The sequence below is a fragment of the Temnothorax nylanderi genome, unplaced genomic scaffold, assembly GCF_030848795.1.
Source record: "Temnothorax nylanderi isolate EJ_2023f unplaced genomic scaffold, tnyl_v1.0 TNYL_tig0031_pilon, whole genome shotgun sequence".
Classification (NCBI taxonomy): domain Eukaryota; kingdom Metazoa; phylum Arthropoda; class Insecta; order Hymenoptera; family Formicidae; genus Temnothorax; species Temnothorax nylanderi.
In genome coordinates this window covers 1,460,779-1,488,690 of record NW_027249093.1, presented here as the reverse complement: position 1 = coordinate 1,488,690, position 27,912 = coordinate 1,460,779, and the positions used below count along the sequence as shown (strand labels likewise).

The 27,912-nt window shown below is 41.8% G+C and overlaps 1 long non-coding RNA gene across 1 annotated transcript in view; it reads right to left on the bottom strand.

The window, feature by feature from the left end:
- Positions 1-20,843, bottom strand: part of LOC139770693 (uncharacterized) — a 48,784-nt gene extending 27,941 nt beyond the window's left edge. Inside the window, exon 1 of the long non-coding RNA XR_011717803.1 lies at positions 20,721-20,843. This is a non-coding gene — a long non-coding RNA (uncharacterized lncRNA). The remainder of the gene's footprint in view (positions 1-20,720) is intronic.
- Between the last annotated feature and the right edge of the window lie 7,069 nt (positions 20,844-27,912).

The following is a 27,912-nucleotide window of genomic DNA, read 5'->3' as shown; positions in this document are numbered from 1 at the left end:
GAAATTTTATAAATTTTTCCGTCAGTTTAAATTTTGAAATTTTGACGTCAGATTTAGATTCAGTGACTTAAAAAACTTCCAGAAAATACGTACACTTTTTAAATAATTTTATTAACTCTTTTGTCAAAAGAATTTTTGGCCTTCAAGCATTTTTTCCGCCTAACAGCTAAGGGGTTATATATTATATAAGATCAGGCCATGAATACTGGCCATGTATACACGCACATCACTGTTTCTCTTCGACGTGAAGTCTTCGTTCTTTTTCGTTGGATTTCGTGACTTTTCGCGCGGATGCAGGCACGGCGATTAGGGAGAGAATGCCTTTCTCCTTTCATTTCGCCTCACGAAGCTCGTTCGATCGAGACGCGTCCTGATTAACGAAATTAAAGCCAACGGACCAAACTGACGCCGCGGCGCGACGCGGCGCAGCGTGAATGGAGGTTGCCGTTTTCCATGCACGATACAAAATATTCGCGTATACAGGATGCCCGTTGATAGAGCGATAGTCGCTTGCCGAAAGACAAAATAATTTGTTTCGAAGAAAATTAGTACATCTGAATTATTAAAATATATATGTATATATAACAACCATAGAAAAGATATCCATATAAATACTACTTATAAATTCTAAAATAAAACACTCATTATTATTATTATTAGCTCTGTAACTTTTGTTCTTGAATTACTAGAAATATTGTTTCTGACGATTACATATACGTACACCTGTCTTTTTGATGTTCTAATTATTAATTTTAAAATATCATAAAATACTTTGACGTTATAAATTAGAATATCTCAAGACAAACACACAAGATACACGTGTAACTCAGCATGTACGCATTGCCTCTGGTCTTTGCGATGCGCTGCGGAGATTAATATTTCGTGATATTTTCTCGACGCTATACGGCACACACACAGCTCCAAGAAACAGAGAGAAAGAAAGCATGAAAGAGAAAGACAGAGAGGGGGTGAGAGAGAGAGAGAGAGAGAGGCAGCTACGGTCGATAATTTCACGAAACGCGAGGCAAAGAGACGCGCGATTTCGACGTTCACGCGTTGCGTGACGAAGAAGACGGAGAACGCCGAAGAAACTTTAATTCGCGCGTACTCAATAACGCGTATCAAAACCCCTCGTCTCTCGTTCCAAGTCCCAACAGGGAACTCGTCGTTTCGTCCGTCCAATCTTCTCTCTCTCTTTCTCTCTTTCTTCCTTCTTTTTTTCCTCCGCCCGACCATCCGCCTTCCTCTCCTCTCGTCCTCGCTATCGGCAGTTTTTATCACGCACCGAAGGCACAGTGCTCGCCTCCATTATACCCACATCCATTCTACCGTGGCCTTGCTGGAAAAATCTGGCATCAGGTCTCTCTCGTCAGCGGACGCAGCGTCGCCTTCCCTCGCGTATTTTTCAGGTTCTCTCGCGCCCTCGTCGCTTTGCGCCGCCTTTTCCTGTTTCCGTCCTTTCCTTTTTTTTTTGCTCACTCACTAACTCTTTCTCTTTCTACTCTCTCAGCACACACACACACACACACGCTCTCTCTTTCTGTCCTGTTTCTTCTCTCGGCTGTGAGAACGATTTCCACAAATTCGCACTCGTGGAGTGAACAGGAAAGAGTAAGGAAGAAAAGGATGGGAGCATAAGTCCCTTTTCATTTTCAGGTACCAAAGGAAAGAGAGAAAGATAGAGAGAGAGAGAGAGGAAGAGGAACTTCTTTCTCGATTTTCACGTTTCGACAGGAAAGAAAGAGATAGAGGAAGAGCATGATTCGCTTTTTCGATTTTCGCTCTCAGGCAGAAACAGAACGCACGGTTCGAAATCAGCACGAGGCGACAGTAGAATTTATTGCGGTCGTGCGGAACTGTGGGCGTGCACGAGAGGATTTTCCCGAACGTGGATACTATCCCTCCAACGTCGCATTTTGAGAAGACCACGCAGAGTTTCACGTCGAAGTCGGACGATAATGTACGGCGTAGATATTCAATTCTAATTGGCGCTACTCTGTGTAGTCGTTAGAATTCGTAGAAAACAGATTCTCGTCGTATGTACACATCGAGAAAGACAAATTAATACGGAGAATCGCAATACTCGAAATTATGACTTGGCACGTCAATTTTGATACTCGACAATTAATATTCTGTATTCGTGATGCAAAATTATTACATTAAATGTTGTGCGATAATAATAAACAAAAATATTTTTTTTCCGCCAATAATAATTATTGGCGTCCGGGAATTAGTCGTCCTTGCGTCACCTTCGAGAGTTACTCATTCCCTTAACTTAGAAAACCGACAGATTAGACGGCTAAAGTGCGCAGGACTGAACTCGCAGGGCGAAACGTTAGAGGGAGAAACAATGTTGGGGCGATACATATATATAGGTTACTCTGTACACGTTTGTTATCCCCCGCGCTGATAATGGCGCTTCTTCGCGCAGTCAACGTATTCCTAATGAGATAAACAATACCATATTCGCGAATCTGTTACAACTGCTAAGCATTGTCGTGCTGAAGACGTCCCGTTCGCAACGGACCATACACGTGACCCAAATCCATCTATCTTGGTCTAAACGCATCATTGGCAGTCATAGTGTACTTTCTCTCTCTCTCTCTCTCTCTCTAACTCTCTATCTCTCTCTACATCTAATTGAATCTAATTAAAAGCTGCAGGCTAATTAATGGTCACATTTTGGTGTTGTGTTGGGCAAAAAGAAATGAAATAACGAATAGCGCGCGTGATAATTTTACGATTTATATCTATGCGTTCGCTTAATGTTATTATTATTTGGTAAATTATTATTTGATAAAAATTCAGCCTTGAGTACTCAAAAATTACCACGTACAGGTATTTTCCGCCGACAGGAAAGAAGTCCTAATCCAGACACGGTCGCGGCCGAGTCGAATTGTCGGATTGACCATCGATCCCTTGGCGTGACAGGTCACCATAAAGCATACTCGCAGCGTTAAGTATTCTTTTATTCTAGGATTAGAAAGGGAATGTAAAGGATCCAAAGGTTTTCGGAAATAAGGGAAAGCGAGGACCATAAAAGTGAGTGGAGATAAGGAAAAAGAGAAAGAAAAGAGATAAAAAAAACATGGAATGAAAAAGAAAGGGGAGTGAAGAAAAAATCTCTATTCCAAGAATTTTTGTACCTCTCCTCCCTTATATTTGCAAAAATCTATCTGCGCCTCGAGGTACAAGACGGTGAAAAAATAGGTATATCTGCTTAGGAAGGTGAAAATATGCTGCGCTTATTGTGTGAGCTGCGCAGCTTATGGTCGGCTATGAAAATTCTTAGAATAGTGACTCTTCGATTCTTATATGCAATTAGAACTGCGACCCGTGACTAATTTAGCTATACAATTTATCCGTCGCAAACGTCAAGTAAACTCTAAGGGACCGTGCGGTTACTTTTCCTGTTTACCTTCGTATTGATTCTTTCTTTTGTCCTTCGTCTACGTCTATTCTCGAATGCCATCCGTAGGGATACTTTTCTTGACTCTTTCAACCGTAAATCTTATGATTTTATTTCATAACGATTCCTGATCAATTATTAAGTAAGTTCAACAGTCTACTAATTTATTTTATCTTAAGTTTACAAGAGAGATTTGCACAAGTGCATTCACAGCACGTGTACTCACATACATATATACGCGCGATTATAATTTTATTATTTTCTGCGCCTCGTGTTTTAATTGTTGTATCTGTGCAGACTACTAAATTAACGGCAGTGTTGTACAATGCTTTAGGGAATGTATCCCAAAGCATCTAATTCATGACAATTCGATACGATTCCTGTTTCTTTCTCTGTCTGACTATAGTATTGTTACTAAACTGATTTGCAGTTTCTTTTATTGTAAAAATTTATGCATTAAGACGGACCACGTGTTCCGTGACCGTTATCATTTAAAAGTTGGCCGACAGATCATTTATCAGCGACAAAGAAAATGTTGGTCACAATTTCTCGTTAATCTAACCAAACTTTCTAAAACTGGGGTCCTATTGTCGGGTCCTTGACTGTCAATAACGGAAAAATCCGCAAAAGAAAAACTGGCCAAGAGGTTTATTACGTATCTTTTCACGAGGTAAAAAGTGAACAAATTTACTAGATTTCGACCAATAAAATCGTAGATATTCTCGTGAATTTTCTCCCTTCGCATCTTTACCTCGTAAAAATATACTTAATAAGTCCCCTGAACTATTCGTAACAAAAAATTCACATATTCAAGAAAAGATACTTTTAACGGCGCAATTAGGGCGGACTAAAAATGCGAAAAATTGTTCGATCTGCATAAAAATTTATATTTAAAAGTTTTTTGAAACCGCTGATTTCGTTTTTAAAATTGAAACTTGTTAATTTCAAATGACGGATTTAATATGACGGCCAAAAAATTTAGAATATCGCTTGATTTGCATAAAAATTAATTTATAATAATTTTTCTAAACTCTTCCACGATTTATAATTTTGAATTTTTTACTACAGATTTAGATTCAGTGACTTGAAAAATCCCAAAAAAGCACCTTTTTTATAATTTTATTAACTCTTTTGTCAAAAGTATTTTTGGCCCACAAGCATTTTTTTCGTCTAACAGCCAAGGACTTAAGAGCTTATAATAGAAGATTTATATCTTAAGAAAATATCATCAAAGTGCACCTGTTAAATGGACTGTTCGACAAAAAAGCGATATAATATCGGAAAAATTAAATTTTCGCAAGAGAGAGATAGGTACGCAAAAATTTTATTCTTTTTTTGTTTTTTAAATTTTTATTTACACGTTTTTCTCTTTACTGGGTCCAGAAACACATATACATATATATATCCCATGAGTGTTTCAGAACGTATACAGGGTGTATGTACAATTAATTTTAATAATGCATTTTAATATCTCTTCTTTAACTCGTCATAGACAAAAATGTTTGTCAAACTAAAGTTGCATGGTTTGGAGAAAGTCACATGATGAAAATATGGACTTAATCTTGAGTGATCTTTTCAAGGTCAGATCAAGGTCACCTCAAATTTTTCAAATAAAACCCCCTATTTTTCCTCCTGTCATGCCTCTTCTTGTAGTCCTTGTTGAGACATTTTCAAAACATTATAACAGTCTGGAGGGGGATAATAATAGTGATTTATGTGATTTTTTTACATAATATGATTCTTCTCTAATTTCACTATTATTTGTCTCTATTTGTCTGTGATTTCTAGATATTTAGCTGTCAAAAATAAAATGGGACACCCTGTATATAATCAAAGCAATAAAATCTAACCATAATAAAAAGAATAAAATTTTCGCGTATAATTATCTCGAAAGGTTCTAAACTTTTTTTATCAAATCACAAAAAAGTACAATAATTTCATAGTAGAATTCTAATATCAAATATGTTACATGATAAATAAAGATAAATAAATAAGTAAAGTTTTTAAAACATATTTGGGAGCAAGTCAAAAAATTGAAAAAAAAATGTAAAAAATAATTTTACAGATTTTGTTATTTCTTGAAATGGAGTGAGAAGAAATGCAATGTGTATCGTGTTGTTTTCCCCAATACTTCAACACTTTATCTGATTCTCAGTCTGTATTTATGTTGAATGCGAGATGTATGCATAGTCGAATTTAGGGGAGGCTTGCGGGACTCCAGAAGTGTGCCAGTGAATAAACGGTATATAAGAAGGAAATTTACATCCCCTTTTTTATGAGTTTAAATTCCCTCAAAATCTCTCGGCAAGTTAAATCCTCGTGTATTTATACGAGACAAATCGTATTTAGCGTTTCGCATTTAACGAATTTTGCACAATTTGGTGCGTTAATGCTGCTCTGCGCACTGGCGGGTTTTTAAATTTCTCTATAATATTTAAGAAACGTATCTCTTCGCTTATACAGATAATATTGTAGCTCAACTATATTATTTTTCCGTCAAAGAACGAAAGAAAACGATCGAATGTATCGGATATGCGGATTCGGTGTTGTCCGCAAAGCTGTATATTTGTGAGATAACAAAACGTATTCGTCTTAAGCAGGCCTGTTCAAATTTTAACTCGCGAGCAACATGCTTCCATTGTCTTGTAGAAAGAGGTATAGAAGGAAAAGAATAGATGTATCTATAGCTCCGCCCTTAGCTTTACACAGGATGCGTTGATTTATGCGCGATGTGATTGACTTGGGTGAAACTTTAGTTTCTTTTATATATATCTCTTTTATCATATCTATCTTTATTCGCTCTAAACGAAACAATGAAGAAGTGAAAGTAGCTTGCTCGCAAACTAAAATTTGAACAGGTCTAGTCTAGAGAATATAGATAGAGGTTTTTGAATAGAGTCACGACGTTTTTTTTCCACGAATATTTTAAAAGAATAGAAAATGTGTAAATCTTTAAAGGAATAATCCATCACTATAGATGGCCAGATGCCGAAGCGCGCGAAGCAATTATAATGTACGAATCACTTAACTACTTAACATGCCCTAGAGATGGAACTCACGAGATTGTCAAAGGCATGCACAGCACGTGTGCCTGCGTCGCATCTTATTATCGCTACCATTATCGCACGGTCAAATATTCTCATAGTTCATAATCGGGGATGCTCGCGATACGATTCACCGTACGATGATTTGTACATCGTCTTCCGTGATTCACCCCGCTAGTTATCTCCTTTACGGACGCAATAGGCTCGACTCTCTCAAACGGATAGATATGTCAGACGCTCTCAAGAGTAACTCGTGATAGTTACCCTCAGAAAAGTGAGTACCTAGCATTATTACTTCTCTCTCTCTCTCTCTCTGTCTTTCTCTCCTTCTCTTTTCCTCTTCCTTCTGTTACACACATAGCCCCACACATACATACACACACGCTATTCCCGTTCCCTACATACACACGTGTGTCGTAGATAGGGTGGCAGAGAGCGGTGGCCATGGGTCGCGCGGCGCAGCACACGACGCGGCACGGTGGCCAGAGAGCGAGTAGCAGCGTGGAAAGGGACGCCGGGGGGGACGGCGGAGGGGCGAACGTCGACGCGGATAGTCGCGGCAAGAGGGAAGATGAGGGGAGAAAGGGAAGGGGGAAGCAGGGGGAGCAGCGGGTGGCGAGGGAGAAGGTAGAACGCGGCGGTGGCGCGAGGGAGAGCTGGCGCGTGAGCATGGCGAAGGAGAGCGCGGCGACGGGGAAGTGGGGAAACGGGGGGGAACGAGCAGCGCCAGTGGGCGACTGCGGCCCGAGGGGGTACGTGGGGTGGAAAAGGACGCGAGGAACCGACGTGAGGGGGGAAAGCGACGGGGGGAGAGACGTACCAGGGAGGACGGAGGTAATTTGAGCGTCACACGCCGAGCGAGCGGCAACGAACGAACGCCAGGCAACGTCTATGTGCTACATAAAGAGGGTCCCCCCCTGTGTCCCCCTTCGCTCTCGCGCTCTCGCGCTCGCGCCCTCGTCCTCGTCCTCGTCCCCCCCTTGCCTGCCGCACCACGCCGTTCTGCGCCACGCCGCGCCGCGCCGCGCCGCGCCACGTCCTCTCCCCTGCGTCCTCCCCCTTATGTATCCAACCCATCGCGAACCTACGATGCGACGCGACCCATGTACAACGCGTCCCAAAAGTCCCGCGTTGCCTGTCTGCCGTCTACCTGCCTCTGCCTGCCTGCCTGCCTGCCTGCGTGCCTTGCCTGCCGGCATGGTCCGCCTGCCTGCTCGCGCTTGCCTGTATTCGCCTATCTGCCCCACCGGCTTGCCTTCGCTGCTCTGCTTGCCTGCGCCGAAGCGGCTTCGCTAGAGAGAATCGCTCTTTGCTGGAATACATAGGAGAATACGAGGAGAGACCACGGCGCGTTGCCGGGCGAAGCACTAGCTGGGAAATGGCTTTAACCCGGGTTATCGAGGGAGAGAACCGTCGAGAGGGCGGCGAATGAGAGGGAGCGACGGGACCAAGAGGGTGCCGGAAGGCAAGGTGGCGGTATGCGGGGGGGAGGGGGGAAGGCTGCGAAATTTTTCAGGAGTCGGTAGAACGGACGCGACCGCGCTCGGTTACGACGAAGGCGGCAATCCTGGGTGTGGTTTTTGGCTACGAAGGAATCCTAGAGAAAGAAAGAAAAAAAATGTACAGAAAGTGAGAGAAAAACGACCGTTCGTCCCCGAATGAGACTATCCCCTCCCCTCTTTTCCTTTTTCCTTTCCCTTCTGCCGCGGCTTTCCTCAAGGATACATTTTTCATGGGGGCGGATAACTTTTAAGCGCACCGTGCGCGTTCCGGGAATTCGCGCACGCCGATACGGATATTCTTGCGTCACCGCGACGAGATGTAGTCTCGTTTATTTTTTTTTATTATTCTGTCTAAATATAAGCAGCAGGAAGTAGCGCTGATGTCATACGATAAACCATATTGACGTTCGTGAATGCATGCTGCGCGAGATTAATTATAATTGGAGCCGTTATTCCAATGATGGGTTAATTGTGATTTATTTTAATAAGGGTAATTTATTCCGAAATCTTTGAGAGGAAACGGAATCACAGAAAAGATTTTTATAGCAACAACTATGGTGAGATATGTATCTTCTATATGATTTTCTTTAGAATTTAAGTACATTGGATCATCTTTAAACAAAGATATAAAGCTCTCTAAGAAATATCTTTATTCAGACGTTTCAGATTACTTTTCGTCTACTCGGTTCCCTAGGCTGTTCACTGTTCGCTATTTGGAGAAGGTGCTATCCCATTCATGTTTTTTAATGTTAAACGTGTCTTATTATAGATTGTTTACCTCCCATGTGCGCCTTTACGTAACAGTAACGCGTTATACGTCAAAGTAACCCTATTACGTATATCGATTCCTTTTTGCATTAATTTAAAAAAGTCAACAGAAGAAAAAAGTACAGATCACTGCAATCTATTCTTGAAAATATAAAAATGAGAGACAGCATTTTGTAATGACACGCATACACACACGCACATTTGCGTATCAATTTTATTCAGGGATTTGCCACCGTAATTTTACAAATTTTAGGAAATTTTAGAAATAAAAACGGCAAAACACGACTTTTTTCACAGATTCTTACGTGAGGCTCTCTGAAAAGAAACCAGTTTTGCGAAATTCTTAAGAAATTCCACAGTAATCTTTTTTGAATGGAATCTGATGACCCTGCAACATCCAATTTGAAAATAGAAAGTGGAAAAGCCTTTATTGACTCTAGTTCAAAAAACTTTCTTGAATACTGACCGCGTCTACCAGACACGATTACATATTTATATTTATAATTCCCCGTCAAAATACATACATTTTTTTCTTGAAAAGTTTAAACTCTGAGTAGACGAAATATATGTGTCAGTAATAACCGAAAAAATTCATATTAAATTCACATTTTACGTAAACGAAAGGAAAACAAATATTTTTTAAGTCAAAAATACATGCTTTTATTGTTGAAATTATGAAAGAATTACGAATAAGTAAAAAATGCAATTAATAACTATCAGTTGGCACATTGTATATATTTCACCGATCTATGTTCTTCGCATCGTGACTTTCTACATTTGGAAAAATATATTGTGTTTTATCCACTAGATATAACTGTATTGAAGATACCGCAAAATTTAATGCTAGAAACGTAACTTGTTAGCAGTTTTTAATTTATTTTTAATTATTCTTTCCATAAAATTTAACTAAACTGCTAATTATTAAAATTTTGTTGACGTATTTAATATTTCAATAATTATTTAAATATATATATATGTATATATATATACATGGTGAGCAAAATAAAGCGTTACAAATTTTCATCTAAAAAAATATTGTTTGTAGAGAAAAATGTTTCTTACAAAAGTTGTAGGGTTTCAAGTAACGCATTACATAATAAAGTTAGTATGACCTTGAAGAGTGATGTCAAGGTCCCATAAAAATCACTTTAAAATTTTTAAATGGAAATCCACTTTTTATTGTATATTCGTGTAGCTTATCTCGAAAGCTTTTCAAAACACTATAATAAAATTTTCTTTTGTTAAGAATTTCTTGAGATATTTCGTATTTTATATTAAAAATATGACAAAATTGAAATTATCTCAGAAAATTCTTAACGAAAAAAAAATTTATTATAGTGTTTTGAAAACGGCTTGACACAAGCTACAAGAATATACAATAAAAAATAGGAATTTTAATTTAAAAAGTTTAAGGTAATCTTTACGTGACCTTGACGACACTCTTCAAGGTCATACCAATATTACTATGTGATGCTTTACTCGAAACCCTACAACTTTTGTATGAAACTTTTTTCTCTATAAACAATAATTTTGGAAATAAAAATTCGTAACGCTTTATTTTGTTCACCCTGTATATTATAGTATAATTGAACATATTAAATAATATAGGTTTATATGGAACAATAACTTAGATTTGAGATTCTAAACAAACTTGAAATAATTCTCTCTCGGTAGTTAGAATTGAGTGAAATTTGTCGAATAATATTCATTAAACTGCGTTGTGACTCCGAAAACACTGAAGTTTCGTAACTAAAAAGAATCTAGAGACCCTCAAATAAGAGTCTAGCCAATTTGGCAAATAATGACGGCTACGTTTAAAAACAATCCACTCTATATAGAGTTTATATATTAGTTAGAGATACATGACGACATGTTTTGTATGACAAATTATAACAAATATAGGCTGGGTCCGTTTTGACGCTTTTTATATTTTGGATTGATTCTGCTATAGTTTGCCAATCAGCAAACAGTCGGTCAGTGGCCAGTCTCTTAGGCGACTCTTCTTTCTAAAAAGAAACCAGTTTTCCTTCGCCTATTCATCACATTCCGCAAACCCTTTTTTTGAATAGAATCGGCTCACTCCTGCACATCTTTTTTTGAATAGGATTTACTGTCAAAGATACTATTAACTATGATATAGGCAAATTCTCAAAAAGTGATTATTTTCGTTTATTACCTGACGGTAAAAAATGTTAACCCGTAATGGTTAAAAACGAAGATATACGCTGTTCCATCATATTCGAAAAAGAAATTGCCAAGGAGAAAAAAAGCGACGCGGTAGAAAAGAAAAACATGGTCTACGGACGCGTATCAGGTAGCTTGCGAGATCATTAAAGCTGATAACGATCTCTCGATATAGTGACCTGTCGCGCTCCAACGGCTCGGAATTCACGAGTCGAACTTCCCGAACGTTATAAGTCTGTTCTCCTTGATGCGTTTCCTCGTATTTTCCGAGCGATCATGTAACGTTCCCGACGTCTGTCCCGCGCTTCATCGATTCTCTCATATTGTTGTCAGATAGTCAAAGATTCGTTGAGAGAGAAAGAAAGTGAAAGAGAAAGAGAGATAAATATAAATAAAGAGAAAGAGAAAGACGAAGAGAAAGAGTGTGTTCGTATTAGGCTACGATTTATCTCTACAGCTGCGTCATTAATCACACGCTAATTAGCAAGCTTCGCGCTACTTACGTTTATGAGCGCACACACGAGAGCTTAATCGAGCAGCGCTGCTGCTGCGGAAAGAAAGGCGACAGAGGATAGAGGTGGGCAGCTAGCCTATTCGATATTGAATGTAAATATGTCGAAACCAATATAGTGTGTCCGCGCACTCTAGTTCTTAAAGCTCGTTAATCTGAGTAACGATCTATCTATTGTTCTTCGATAAACGTGGATCATTTACGGATTGAATAATTGTAGATAATCTTAAATAGGTATAGGACACATTAGTCGTAATATTATATCTTCAGATGAGAGAGAGAGAGAAAAATGTAACGATTCGTTTTCGAGTCGCGCAATTGCGAGATCTATAATAGTAATGATTGTATTGAGATTACAATAACGACGAGAAACGACAAAAGGAATTTTCTGCTTCGAACCTCCCTTCACGATTCCTCCAGCTTCCCCGAAGCATAAAAGCTTATCGATATCGGCGAGCTAGCGCCGAAAATCCGGATTCGTCGCAGGCGTCGATCATAATGGGCACGGAGACGATGATAATGGGCGCGCGCATCGGCGTCTCTCGGAAGTTCCTACCGTGGAAGGCTGCCGCGTACACGAGATACGTGTATCGGGTCGGTATTGGGGCGGAACGAAGAGGGTACACACACACACACACACACGCACACACATACACACACACATATACGGACGCGCACGCAAGATACACAGGCAACGCGCCCATATATTTGTGATGGGACGTGATGATAAACATGACGTTTGAAAAGTTTTCCGTTGGCGTTTTCCGAGAAAGGTCGTGCGCGCGCGCGTGCGACGTTTCCGATAAAGAATCGGCGGCCGCGTCGGGACGAACCGGGCATTAACGAAATTGTTGCGGCGGTTCCCCCGGTTTTAGTCCTTCGCCATACGCGCCGTCTCTCCCCCGGGTTCCCTCGTCCGCGCGTGTACCGCGTTCCTGAGGTACCGCTCCGCAGTATCGCGGAAGGGTTGATGAAATTGGCGCGCTGATTAAATTGTTGCCAGGCGGGAAAGCCGGCGCGCATACATACGTAAGAAATTTCTGGCCTTTCGAGAGCCCCTGACGCCACCGATATCTTTTCGGGATTCTTCTACAAAGTCAGCTTTTATGAGAATGAGATTGTCTGAAATAAATAATTTGTTTTTCGATAGTTGAGGGAAAAGTGAAACTCTGAGAAAGACTGATTGGAATTAAAAGGAATAATATAATTTAATATATTATTCTCTTTATTGGTTTCTATATATAAATACTATATTAGAACGTTAAAAATAATTATGATGAATCATGACCATAAAAGTTTCAATTTTTAAATCAAAAACTATGAGTTTATTTCATTGAGCATTTTTTCCCTTTCGTCGCTTCCGTTTAGTTTTTACTGAAGATGACTGAAACACTCAATATCTCGTTACCTGATTATCGATAATAACAATGAGTAGGGCGAGTTTACTTAAGAACCCTATTCGATATCCCCTAGCTATCATACAATCATATACAACGGCTTCATGTAAAGAGAATCAATCGTGCAGATAATCCGGCCATGAAAGTTCCGAAGAAGTTTCCACGATTTCAACGAGTCGCAGTTGAAAGCTCATGAATGAACGGGCGGTACGGCGAGTTTCTACTACACTCGAAACAACATATACACCGAGAACCCATTTCTTAGTGGATGAATCCCTCCCTCTCCCTCTATTCCTCCATCTCTCTTTCTCTTACTCGCATTCTGAAACTTCTAAGTAGTAAAGTTGCGGCGGTAACGGCGCGAATACGCGTAGCAAAACGCGGACGACAGAAAATTAAAACGGTCACGCCGCTACACGTGCGTACGTACGTGCGTGCGTGCGTGCGTGCGTCGTTCTCTCGTTCGTTTCTCCCTGTATATTTTTCACGCAAACTCGCATGGCGAAAAAGAAAAAGTAAAAGGCCGTTCGCGAGATAAATTGATATCAGCTCCGTGGAGGAGAGCTCGCGGTATCTCGCGTATTTCTCACGAAAGACGAGTCCGACGAAGATGAAGAGTTTGCGTGACGTCGACGACTATGATGACGACGGTAGCGGCGGTAGCTAAGATGAAGAAGACGAAGTTGGCTACGACGACGACGACGACGACGACGATGACGACGTTGACGACGACGACGACGCCGACGTAGCAAGGACGAATCGCGAACGTCGGTATTCGAGGCGCGGCACAAAGAGGATAGGAGAAGGTTGATGGAAAGGTCGAGCGGGGCAGACGAGAAGCGGGCGGGCGGGCCGGGGGGAGGGAGGGCGAGGGGGAACCCACCCGGGGGTCGAGGCGGAGGGTCGCGCGATTAATTCGCAGAACGGCGAAGGATATTCCCGCGGCTGGCCCCATATAAGCCCTCCTGCCTTCCCCACGTCCCTCGCCGTCACCGCCGCCACCATCGCCGCGCCGCCCCCGCGTCTCTCTCGTTTCGCCTCGCTTCACCGCTGCCGCCGCCGCGGCTCGTCGTCCCCCTCGCCGCTTTCCCCCCCTTGGCGCGCCACCGTTTCTCTTCTCATCTCCACCGGTGTCCGCGGCATTAGGCGTCGATCTACCGAGATACGGAGATCGAGCCGGCGAGAGCGGCGGTGGTGCGCCTCTGGCCTCGTCGATGCCAGGCACGTCTGCCTTTTGGGGCGCTCCCGAGCACATATGTAGATCCCCAACGTGTACATACCTATCGCCTATATACGTGGCGCAACACATACATATATTTATATACACGCGAGAGCATCCGTGGGTACATATATACCGCGAAATATCTATATACTTCTCACGCGCGCGAGTGTACGTTTTCACGTCCGCGAACGCGCACATACGCGCGCGGCTCGGACGACGCGACGTGGCGCGCGGTATACCTAACGTATATCCTCCCCCCCGTCCCGTTCGCTTCCAACCCGCTTCGCGAGAGGTATATAACGTAGGTGTATGTACCGGCAGGCAGCCGTGGCGTGGTATGCTATATACGCGGTGTCGGGGGCGCAGAGCGCTGCCGCGCGGTTATATACGGACGGATCACACGACGGTCGGTCGGTCGCCGCGTACATAGCGTTGGTCCCATGTAAAGGGCGGTAGGACCGCGGCCGTTCCATCTCTCTCTCTATCTCTCTCCCTCGCTCTCTCTCTTGCCGCCGTTCCCCGATACTCTCGTCCCCGTTCTCCGCGTACCGCCGCTCCTCCTCTTCTCCCTCGGCACGGTTCCTCCCTCTCTCTCCCGCGTTCGCTCTCCCTCATCAGCGCGGCTCCCGCGAACCGGGGTCACTTATGTATATAGGGCCGACCCGACTCCACGGTCTCTCTACCTACTCGCCTCGCGAACTCGCCTGCAGACCAGATCCATAGTTAATTACCGGCCTAATCTCTATTCGCGATTGCCCGAAACCGCTCGTAAATCCCTATCGGTGTGTGCGTGCAAAGCGCCATCGCGAACGCGGCGGTTCTCTCCGTCTCTCTCACTTCCTCGATCTCTCCCTCTCGCTCCGTTTCACCGTCTCCGCTTCCGTCTCTTTCCCTTTTGCTCATCGCGGACGTGTTTCGTACTGGCACACACGCACGTTGAAAAGCAGTGTATGTGTGTGTGTGTGTGTGCAGGAACCGGCGATTGTGGAACACGACGGAGGAACGTATACCGCAGGATCGATCTCCGCGATCGATCGCCGCGATATATACCGTTAAAGGGGAGAGAGAGGAGGGGGAGAGAGAGAGAGAGAGAGAGAGAGAGAGAGAGAGAGAGAGAGAGAGAGAGAGAGAGAGAGAGAGAGAGAGAGAGAGAGAGAGAGAGAGAGAGAGAGAGAGAGAGAGAATCACCGAGATCGCCGAGTTCCTGGCCCGAGACCCACGTCGCTTCCGGTCACGAGGAGAGAATCGCGGCGTCCAGCGAGGAAGCGCCCTGTGGGCATCTCTATCTTTCTTCGGCCGTTTCCTCTGCCGCGTCGTACCGCACCGCGCAATACCGCGCCAAGCCGTCGGTTGGTCGACGAGCGCGAACGCGGCGTTCGATTCTTTCGTGCTGTGCCCCGCGATCGCGCGCGAGCGCCGGAACGAAGAAGAAGTAACGATCGCGAAAGCTTCGTTGAAACGGGTTTCGAAGTCGCGACTCTCTCGTTGAGAAATAACGATGAATTCCATGCCCAGAAAAATACGTTTCCTTCATCTTTTCTACAGTGTCCAGAAATTATTTATATAGGTGTTACAACACATAATCGGATATGCAAAAGAATATTATTTCAAAGTTGGATAATTTTAATCAAAATTATCTGTACACTATTGCGATTCAAGTGAACACGGATCGATCTCGCCTCGAGATAAAGATCAATCGTCGATTGACTCGTAAATACGAGACACCGAAAAGATCGAAAGCCGCGTGCGAAATTGGACTGCGAGGAAAGGCGCGGCTTTAACGAGGAAGTGCTCGATCGACGTCTCCCGTCTTGTTCGCTATCGCACTACAAGCACGTAGTTCGAACACATCTCGGCGACGATATATAGAGGCTGCATCCGGCGTGATTCTCTCCGAACGCCGTTAAAACTATCCCCGCAGCCGCTACGAGCCGCTCAAATTAGGCTCTTTATAGCGTATAAGTAGTATGTCGTTTAGTAGTTACACTTCGCCCGATAATGACGCATGTCGTGCGCGATACGGTGAAAGAAGCAGTTGCGATCGTTCGATGAAACAAATCTGATATCTAATCCGCTATTTTCTTGTGGATACACGTTTACGTAGCTAATATCAAAAGTTCTAATCATTTAACAATTTTTAACGTTATTTACATTTTTCTTGTGGATAATCCTAAATAAACACCGACTTATCTACCGCGACAATCGAATAACACAGGCTGACGAATTTCGACTTTTTTGTATTCAGATTTCAATAGTCGTTTCCGAAGAATTTTGGCGTCCTGAAACCGAAGAGCCGCATCTGCTAATACAAATACCTTCAGCTTATTTGTCTCGTATTTTAAACTCCGGATTATAAGTCTTTTTTATCAATCTTCAAAGTAACATATGGTTTCTATAAATATTTTCCTGCAGAATTCGAATCCATCGAGAAAATGGGCCTAACACGTATCATTTTATAGTTATTTCAACCTTAAAAAGCCGAAATGGTCTTTTTGGCACTTTTAGGTACAGATATCTCCGAAACCTGACGTAATAGAGTAATTCGGGTAACAGATTCGGTGTCAGCTTGTCAAAATCCTTCAGAAACGACTATTGAAATCTCAGGACCAAAATTAACGCCGGCTTGTGCAATCGTCACCGTTCAATTTTCTCTCAATGATTTGTTTGTTAATCAATAGAATGAATGCATGAGTAGAAAGGATGTTTTTAGTGAAAATACCAATATAGTGAAGGCTGGATCTTTTGTGCCTAATAATATGTTTCGCGTAAATTTATGTATCTTGTACTCAAGGGGATGCGCTGAAGAGAGTCTTGGAGCAATTTCTAGCATCGTGGACACAAGACTTTAGAAAAGAGAAAAATGTTACCTATTCCTGTATGCACTGACAACATTAGAAAACGGAGTTTAAAAACTAATTCTTTGTTCTCGTATTTGCGTTATTGATGCGGACATAATATTTTGGAATAATCCTTTGCGTAGCGAAGAATGCACGAACAGAGAATTTGAGCTTAAACCTGATTATCATGCCAATTGATTCTGACAACGCTAAAAATTAAGATAAAATATTTAGGTTTTTTTTAGATAAAGTCCAAAACAATTTAGACAATGCGTGGAGAAAGAGTATGCATTTCGATCCTTTACTTTCATTATACTTTTCCAATATCTCCGAATAAATGCGACAAAGTAAATAACCGAGATTAGATTCTAAAAATCGTGAAAGTATCGATTGCATCAATTATATTGTTAAAGTTAATTTTATATGGGAGAAATGAATTTATGGAGACGGAAAGGTGACTCCTATGGACTGGGAATCTCGAAAGCGATCACGCGCGAACGCGGCCGCGATGCCATTAACTTCTTCGCTCTTCATACCGCGATCCTCCGCCGCGCCGCCGCCGCCACCGCCGCCATGAAGCCACTCTCGCGTTATCTCCCCGCGGCTGTCCGCCGCATAGTCGCGGCACGGCGCCGCGGACTCTACGGCTTCTTCTTCTACGATCACCGTCCGGTGCGGTCTTCGAATCGCTGAGCCATGATGAGGCTGCCGCGCCTCGGATTTAATGCGCGTCCGCCACGATATTCTCGCGAACGAGCACTCGCTCTTTCCGCTCTTCCCGCCTAACCAGCGAGGGCCCTGGCCAACAATCACCAGTACACAAACGTGATGGCACACACATATAAGATTCGAATAGGAGCAAAAAAATGATGCTTATAAATCTATCTTTTGTCGATTGTAACGCGTCTGTTCGTTTCAGTCTCTCTCACCAGTTTTGCAGGACATATATTAAGCTTAAATACGTTCTTAAATTATAGAATATGCATATGTGTGTATGTATTATACATAAATCTTGTAAGCGGATATTTGTCTTGAGATGAGCGCAATTAAGACTAGAAACATAGTTAAAGAATTAAATAATTGGAAAGAATAGAGAGCTACGTGGAGTAAAAAATAAATCGAATTATCACATAATTTTTGCGTTGTAAATAAATTAGAACCTTATAATCTATCTAAATTGAAGTAGGCAGTTTCGCATCGTTCTTCGTTGAAATTTAATTAATTAGATTAAATATCGAATGTATGTTTCGTTATGAAAGGTTAAATATGCTTTTTTGGGAAATTTTGACAAAAGAGAACCCACACATCATCTTGACCTTGATATATGTTGTTTACCTGAGTAACTCTCAAAATATTTTAACTGTCGCTCGTTGTTTATTAAAAAGTTATTAAGAAATAAAAATCAAGGTTTGTACGTAGACTGACAATGAAAAATTGAATATTAAACTCAGTTTATATAGATATTTCTATATACCTATACTACACATACACTTAGTATTAAAAAAAAAACATTAATGTGCTTATCAAAAGTATAGAGTGTTTTAAACAAAAATTTGGCAAAGTAATATTGATAGTATTTTCGAATACCGAAACGTGGAAGATTAGCGTGCATTTCTCTCCATAACTTCTCTATGTTTTGTGTATGAACTTTACTGTTAGGATCCACGAAGTTTTCCACGAAGAATAGTTAACTGTTCGACGAGTGTAATTTTCATTTTTGATACGTGTGGGCGGGGAAAAGGCTCTGCGCCTCCTCCGCCCATACATTTACTTAAATGTGCAAATATGCAAATAATGTAATATTTATACTAGGTAAAATTCAAATTATAGAGTTAAACACAATTTTATATTGTCAACTTTATTCATTAATAACTTTTTAATAAACAACGAGCGATGGCTAAAACCTTTTGAGAGTTAACTTAGGACGGTTAACAACATATATCAAGGTCAAGATGATCGAAGCTGAGTCTCTTTTTATTAATATTTACCGCTTTTTTAAATCTTTAAATTGCTGACTATATGTGCGTGTATTTTTTTTATATATGTATAAGGGCTGAATTTGTTTAAAAAATCGTCCGTTATAGTCTTGAATTGTGTCTATTTTTTTTCTTGGTATAGAATAGATTATCGTGTTGCTTTGCAAGGACGCGAACATTTTTCGACGTTGTTCACGTGCGACATTCGGCGTACGAGCGAGAGGACACAAGCCCATTACAGGAGGCCTGTAGCCTGTAGGAGATACAATCGTGCCGCGTTACCGTCATGCTTGATAAACTAGCGGGCAAGCAGGTATTACCTGCTTTACAAATTCGGAAATTCCAAATTTTGAATTATGAGTTCGCAAATGACAATCCATTTTTCACTTTATTCTATTATTCTACTGTTTTCACGGTTCTTAAGTACCTACCGGCTTTATCTCGAATTTTTCCACGATTTGTGCCGGTTATACACATAGGTGTCACTTTATCTTAAACCCTTGGGATTTAAAACGTATAGGCATAAAAAGAGAAATTGCGCCTATTCACAAACAACCCCTATTCTTCTAACCGCATTGTTGTCCTCGTGCGACAATATCTAACAGTACGAGTTTCTTTATGCACTGTAAAAAAAATAAGTTATACTTTGTTAAAGATGTCAATCACTCTGGAAGTGCCAATAATTAATCACCGGTTAGAAGTGCAAACAACAAAATAAATATCTCTTAAAGATCGACTTAGGAACTCACAATTCATGCTCTCGAGTAACTCGTTATTGTTGTTAAATGACCAAATAATGTTCTTTAAATATAGACAATTCTGAACAACAAGGATACTAAAACAAGCAATTAATGTACTCTTTCTAGATTTCGGTTTCTTCATGCGGATAATGTTTCACGGTCTCGCCGTTGCGTAAGATTCGTGTAAGACGTCCGATTAATACAGATCACGTCGAGGCCGATTGGTAATCAGTCGATTAACGAGAAAAATAGAGAAATATAGGGAGAGATATTGCGGTTTTTCGACGTAGCCAACTCGGACGCGCGACAGGTGGTGCAATCTCGTTTAGCTGCTGTGCGCGCATATCCTGTGCCACGCACATTGCCATGGGTTACCGGCTAAATTACATTCTACGCGTCTAACGCCGTCGCGTGCGCGCTCTGCGTAACTTCGCCGTCGTAGCGCAACTTGGAAGTAGCGGCGTATAAGCGCGGCATACAAATTATCGGCCCCGATAAGGCACGTGTCATCAAAGCGATGACTCGCTCGCTCGTACGCCGTGATAACGTCGCGGCGCGGAAAATCCGGTATCCTACGTCCCACGCGGCAGCATCTGCCGCACATCTCGGATCCTCGTAAGATAAAGGACGAAGCGTAACTGCGCAATATCGAAATCCTCGCGTCTCCGCGTTTTCGCAGCAAAATTTTCACGCTGCTCGAAATCGGTTTTTACATCGTTTGACAACAATTTAATTACGCGTAATCTTCCGTAAAGATATTAAAGTATCTGGGTGATTAGACGTTAAAATAAAATTCGCGTACTTGAATTTATCCCAGCAGCGTTAAAAATAAACGAGAGTCACGGGATGAGAGGAGTGAGGAAGGCAAAATGCTGCGACGAGCAACGTATCGACGGCGTTGGCGGAGAAAGGTTGTTCGTTGTGGCCGTGGAATTTCCCTCATTGAGATTTTTGTATCTCACAGGCGCGTGATCGGCACCTCAATCGATAGCGGATCGCGGTCATGATTAAAGGGGGATCCGCGGGTTCTGGGGTGTTGGCGACCAATTAGAACCGAGCCAACCGAGCGGAAGACTCGGTCGTGACTGACTACACTACCGAGAAGGCCTTCGAAGAGGCGCCTCACTTACCTCACTTCTTCTTCGTCTTCGTCTTCGTTTATACAAACGCGCCGTAGTCGCGCTTGGTTTCGTAGTCGCTTCGCGAATCAGGAAGGCGCGCACCGTGGCGCAAAAACAGGCGTTACACATCGAGGATTTTAAGCGTTTCGCACGCCTCTGCGGCGAGCGAATGTCCGATCGTCGAGAGATTACCGGGTCGCGCGCGCGCGCGAGAGAGAGATCGCCAGATTAAAGGCTAGATTTAACACGCCGAGGAGCGCGGCGTTATCGCGAGATTGTTCTCTTTATCCCTTCCCCTCCCCCCTCTTTATTCCCCTCGCAGGGAACAAGCGCGAGATCGGTATCGAATCTTCTTTCTCTGAATTTTCCAGTCCGAAAATTTAATTACCGAAATGAAAAAAAAATCGCAGAGCTGTAGCATTATTTGAGACGAGATAACGATCGTTCCCGAATTTTAGATTCGTAAACGAGCTCGAGAGACTATTTAATTAACGAAAAGTTGTCCTACTAAAAATTTTACGACGAATTACCTAAATTCACGCTGTGGGTGCTACAGTATATATATGCGTCTAAGTTAGGTCTTGGAAAGACGGATCCTGAGGGAAAAAAAAACAAAGAAAGGGTAACCATAATACATTTCGCGCGAAGTGAGTCGGCGGACCTAACTATCGACTAGGCAGGGTGGAAAAAAGAGCGAGCGAGACGGAGAAAGTTTCATTAGGGCCGATTTCGTTTCAGCCACCCTAAGCCGAGGGGCGTCCAGGAGCACGTCCGTCCGTTCGTCCGCGCCGGGTTTCCAGCTGGGTCTCTCCCCTTGTTCGTTCGCGCTTCGGCGTCGTCCTTCCTCCCGGTCGTCACACCGTCGCGAACGTTTCCAGGCGCGCGGCGATTTACGCGGCCATGGGAAACGCGACGGACGGATGATCGGGGCAACGCCTTTCGCCGATCGGCGCCGACCGAGCCCGGGGCTTTCCTACGCCCGTGTCGCCCGTTCTCGTGGAAACGCCCGAAGCGGACGGCGGATACGTATAGAATGTCGTATAGAATCGCCCGACCGTCGCGGCGACAACCGAGGGAAGGCACGCAGTGTCGCGACACCGTTGAACAAAAAAAAAAGGCACCGTCGCGTCTTGCTATTATTTGGAGGAGAATAGAAACGAGAGAGAGAGAGAGAGAGAGAAAGAGAGAGAGATCGAATCCAAGCGATTAGATTCGTGATATTGTTATAAATTAAGATAGTTTCGAGCAGTTGATCAAGCAAAAAATCCTAATCTGTTCCAGTCCCCTATTTTTGATTTTTTAATTCGCGAGCCAATATTTTCCCTCGAGATTTTATTATATTAAATTATTATTTCGCTTTCAGAATGTATCATAAACTATAAGTAAAATTTGTTTCAATCGGACATGATTTCCCATTAACGATGAGAAATTTCAGATATATAGATTTAAATTTACTCTATACAATCCAGTCATAAAATTATTTCAAAACATTGTATAAAATCTCACCAATATGTAATTATAACGTAATTATTCAACGCTGATTCGAAAAATAACCCATATTCTACGTTGATTTTATCTTAAAGCGACGATAATTCTCTTCTTTTCCTCTATCCAATTCAGATATCCTTAACGATGAAGTCGTAGCGCGGTGATGAGTAAGCGCAGACGATCGCACGAATTAACGCCTCGCGACGTGACCGCGTGTCCGAGTATTTTACGCGTGATATTATCGAAATCGTCATCGTCGATGCCGAGCCGAGCGAAGCGGAGTCGCGCCACGCCACGCCGGCAGCAATCGTTCCCGCAGCGCGCGCGCCACTTTCCAGCAATTATCGAAGCAACGGAGCCTCTCGGTACGGAGATCCCACACCGGCTTCAATTTGTAGGCTGGCATTAATTCAATTGCCCCGGCGACAGTTACCAAGGTGGTATACGTGTGGGCGTTTTATCGCCTCGGTTATGCCAGTACGTCTCCTCGCACCCTCTCTTTCTCTCGCTTATTCGTTCGATCTCCTACTCCGGCCTGCTTTCTGTCCTTCTCTCTCTCTCTCTCTCTCTCTCTCTCTCTCTCTCTCTCTCTCTCTCTCTCTCTCTCTCTCTCTCTCCTCTCTCTCTCTCTCTCTCTCTCTCTCTCTCTCTCTCATTCCTACTTTCCACGTTTCTCTTTCTATCCTGCGCGCTCTGCCTTACGGCTATCATCGTTCTCCTCTTCGTCGCTGCCGACGCGCGATCGGCCGTTCCGCGTTCCGCGTACACCGCCGCCGCTCACGATACGCTCGCATTGAAAAAAAAAAGAAGTAAAAATCGTCGACGATTGCGTGTTGCTACATTGTGCGAATTCGCATGACGGCGCCGGCGATAGCCTGTAGCGGCAATTACAACTCTACGCGACGCTCTGTCTCTTTCTCTCTCTCTCTCTCTCTCTCTTTCTCTTTCTCGCCATAGCCTCTGTTCTTTAACTTTCGCAACGCCGTGTCTCGGCTATCAGAGTTGAACAGTTTCCTAGGGAAGAGGTCAATGTCAAGTCTGAAGCGGTAATGTCGGCTGGGTGCTCGCTGCATTGGGCTTTCGATATTATTTCATTATACGAACCGCTTGCTTCGAAAGTGTAACGTAGGATCGGCTTTGAAGTATTATGAATTTAACCCCGGTATCGAAATTGGCGTAAAGTTTTTAACAAAATTCTTTTTCTGCTAATATAATTCTATATCCTCTATCTTGTTAAATTTATAACAAACTTATTAAGGTACTACTGTTGACCTACATCTTACTATCAATATCTCAGGAAGCTGACGTAACAGTTTTTAATAAACTTTTTTGAATTAGTTCTGCATTTTATCTGTTATTAAACTTATTAAAGTCACGTTTCGAAAAAATAACGCAAGATCGGCCTTGAAATATTATGCATATAATATTAAAGTTAGATGCAGAGCGATATATGTATTGCTCTGTTTTTGATTTTATTATTAGCAGAAAAAGTTGAGACGAAATAAAATTTTATCTTCGAAGCACAACGCACATTATTAAAAAAAAAATGATTATTATGTCGGAGATTAAATTCGACGATTCTCGACTAAATCGAGACTGCGTTTCGTCACACAGCATCGCGAGGCATTTCGAGTTGCAATCGGTGATCTTTACTTTTCCATCTACAACCGTACGACGACGCGTCACAACGATGTAATCGCCGGGATCGCTGGAATGCAAACAGCGGCCCTTCCGATCTCGGGGAAGGGACTGGCGACGGTGGAATCCCTGTAAGAAGCCGCTCTGGAATTCGATCGCCGTGCAATTCGTGCGTTTTTCGTGCGCATTTACGCCGCTCGAACGAGACGGCGGCCACTCGAGCGGGCTCCGCGCGAACGAAGTTCGCCCTCGTGACAAATTGCGCGAGATTACGTCGGCCGGGTGAACGGTCCATCATCCGGATGAACCGCGATAATTTGACGATGGATAAGTGCATCGCCGGGTTGCCGCCCATCCGATGTAGCGTAACGCGTAGATATTGCGCGATAACGCGCGAGTGTGTTGTAAAACAACATCGCGAAATTTTGCGTAGTTCTCCCCGAGTATCACGGCCGTTTATGCGCGCATGCTATCATTATAAACATTACACTTTAATTTAATTAGTCGTAGGACGTATGTCGTAATATATTGTCGTAATATATTGTTATACTCTTATATAATTGTTATCGTGTAATTATTGTTGTCATGTTATTAAGATATCCCATATTGCTTATCCTACTTGTACCGTGCGTAATGCGTAATGTGATTGTAATGTTACGTAAACCGGCACGATTCCAATAATCTTTGGCGTTTTAATCATTGTTTTCTCATTTTTGCAATAAAGACAACGTAAAAAGTCTCAAACTTAAATAAAACTTTATAAAACTAATAAATACCAAAAAGAGATTAGCAATAGGTATAGCGTAATACATAATTTGTTAATCTGAACGAATATATTAATGCAAACAGCATTAGCGAAGATAAATCTCATTTTTTATGTACATATATGTGACTCTTGTAACTATTAAATGTATATCCTGTCAGTTATATATAAAATGTTAAATATAAATTGTGTTAATTATAACTTTACTATATTTGCTTCTCTTTGTTCTTGTTTTCGTCGATATCTTGAGAACAACTAATCTCGTAGCAGCTTCTAATTTTTATACCAATAATTTTGGCGTTTAAAATGTACTTGGAAAACTGTCCTGATATATCGCGTTGCCAGACAGTTATCGGAATCCCCCCTATAAACCGTTATCGACAATAACTTGAGTGTACACAAAGGTCACTGTCAGGGATGCGCGATCGCTATCGTTGTTTGCTAAAATTCGTGCCGCGTGACGTCATCGGAATTTATTTCAGAAAAACAGAAGGCCTGCACGGAGATTGTAAGCGTGATATAATCGTATGACTAATAGCTTTCTCCGACGATTTGTCTCCGTAGCGTCTATATTATGTTTACATTGACCTATTCTCGGTCATGGGCACAGATAAATTTAGTCGCTATGGATAAAATTGATTATCAAATGAAATGAAGAGATTGCTCTAATTGGTTTATCTAATTACGAAAGAGATTATGTATATATACATATATTATATTGATACTACTTTATACGCAGTTTATGTAGATATTACGGAAAAAATAATTATGTAGATATTACGAAAAAATTCTCTATTTTGTCGATCTCCTTATCCTTAGATTATATTAAAAAATGATAATTTAAATTTTACTTCGTTCTTCATTTTGCAAGCGCAATAAAGAGTTAAATCGAAAAACACAACGGATGACAAACAAATTATTTCTTAAAAATAATGCTCCTAAAATCTTATTATTTATATATCTATTTGACATCTCTTTGCAAAGGTATCTTTGGTTGTAAAACAAAGATTACGAAAATACATATAGAGGATTGAATAATAGGGGCGAACCCAACTTTTTTATTTTATAGTGACGATATTCGTACTATTAATGTGCGTTTATACTCAAAGCTGCAATAAGTCACGCGGTCAGAATGAACACAATAGCTGAGAAAAAATGGGGATACGAAGAAAGAAGATGGGACGCAGGACAAAAGGACGAGCATTGCTCGATAAAGTAAAAAGAAAACCGCAAAGAGATTTGTCGTCGCATCCACTCGTGCGGAATATTACAACTCGGTGACATCTGTGTTAGGACAGTTCCGCTTTAAAAAGAATACTTTAAAAGCCAGAGGGTTTATAACGGGGAGGCCGAGCGGGGGTATACAGCGGAGAGAGCGGCGTATAGTATAGGGAAGGAAGAACTACATATAGAGGTGTAACGAGCAGAACTCAACTCACGAACTCACTCCCAGTTTTTAGTGGCAACTTGTTGCTCTATGCCCATTCATACGGCTCTAACTCCCATTACGTCACGTCACATCAACTTATAATAATGGTAATAGCGGGAGAGAGCGGCTGCCGCCGCTGCGAAACCCGAATTCGAAACACGATTATTCGTATCTCTGCAGGGTCGGGGACAAAACATCTCTTCCCCACCCCGTTCTGTCCCGTCCCGTTTTGACGGATCAGCGTTAAACGGATTTACATACGCACGTCTCTGCTTCCTGTTTCGCGTATTTACGGAAACGATTCCGCGATATGAATCGCGCGCTATTTGACGTTTAACCGCTGGCTCTGTAGATTGTCGTTTAAATAGCGCGCCCCGATTGAAAAGAAGAGATAACATGATCTCAAAATAATGAAACGTAACGTCGAAAGATAAAATGTAAAGAACATTACTTTTGAAAATGCATAAACTTGGCCGTAATACGATTTTAATACGTAAAAACACTTATTCCGGGAATGAATTTAATTAGCTTATAACGAATTCGAAGGAAGCCGCTTAATGATTTCAAAGGCGAAGTCCCTATAATGATAATGATAAACGCAACGTACAGATTGGAGGATCTTATCTTTATACAAATATATATATGTTGTAGGCCGGTAGCCAGTCGTAAATTACAAGAAGTAATACGGTTACACCTAAGTTATGTACTCGCAGTTATACTCGAAACATCGCATATAACGCGTGAAACACTCAGAATGCATTTTCGTAAAATACTGTCACGTTCCGCATTCTTTGCTTTAACGTCCTTGGCGCGCGACGTAATTTCGTGCGCATAACTACCACTCAAATTGCTGTTTACAGCGCCCAACTCCACTAAACTCTCACGACGGCAACGTGCGCGGCGCAAAGGCGTCATAAAAATTTTGATTTCGAGCTTTCACCCCTGAACTTCCCGCCCGTTGCTGCGTTCATCTTAATCTTAAGGAATGTAAGGCGTGAAAACTTGGAACCTAATTCCTCGATTAACTTGATGCGACACTCATTTTAACAGCTGAGGTGTTTGACACGTTAAACATTGCGAAAATGGCAACAAAAGTTTATGATACATCGTGCGTACAGAGATTCGCGAAATCTCTCCAGTTTTTCTCATATTACGAAAAGTAATATGAGAAAGATATTACGAGAAACATTACGAGGAAAATATTACGAGAAGTAATATGCGGTTTTTCTCATTGGTTAAGAAATCGAAACCCAAAATGGAATAGTTATTAAATCATAAATGTAATCCATAGAAATATGATTTCTGTCCGGATAGAATAAAACAGTAGAATTCAAGTTATACATTTTTCTAATTTACTGTCAGCTTTTCACATGATGGTCATAAAAGTAATCGGTTTCTGTAATTTTCCGCTGATGTATGACATACATAATGTAAAGGATTTTTACGCATTTTGGGTAACCCTTTTTCTTTTCTTCTATTTTACCGTTAATGATCTGAGTGTACTCCCAAAATATTTTGATGTTCGTCGCGCTTCCTGTCTATTGTTCCTTAATGGATTTAAGTCATCTTGAAACATATTGGCTGTATTTGTTAAGATTTTCGAAAAGATATGTCATGTCATCGTGCATACCTGCTTGACAGAATTTCCATTAAGCAACAATTAATGATGAATCATCCAAATTCTTTAAAATAGTTAGTTGTCCAACATTGAGTTACTGAACAAGTAGCGAAAGAAAGGCCTTTTATACTATAGTGTAACTATTTTGGTCATTTTCTTGCGAATTTATACGCCTGTCATTTCGTAATTCTTTCAATTCTTTGTTCGGTTGAATTGTATTATGTTCGGTGGTCTTTTACAGACAATTACATGACAATAATTTATC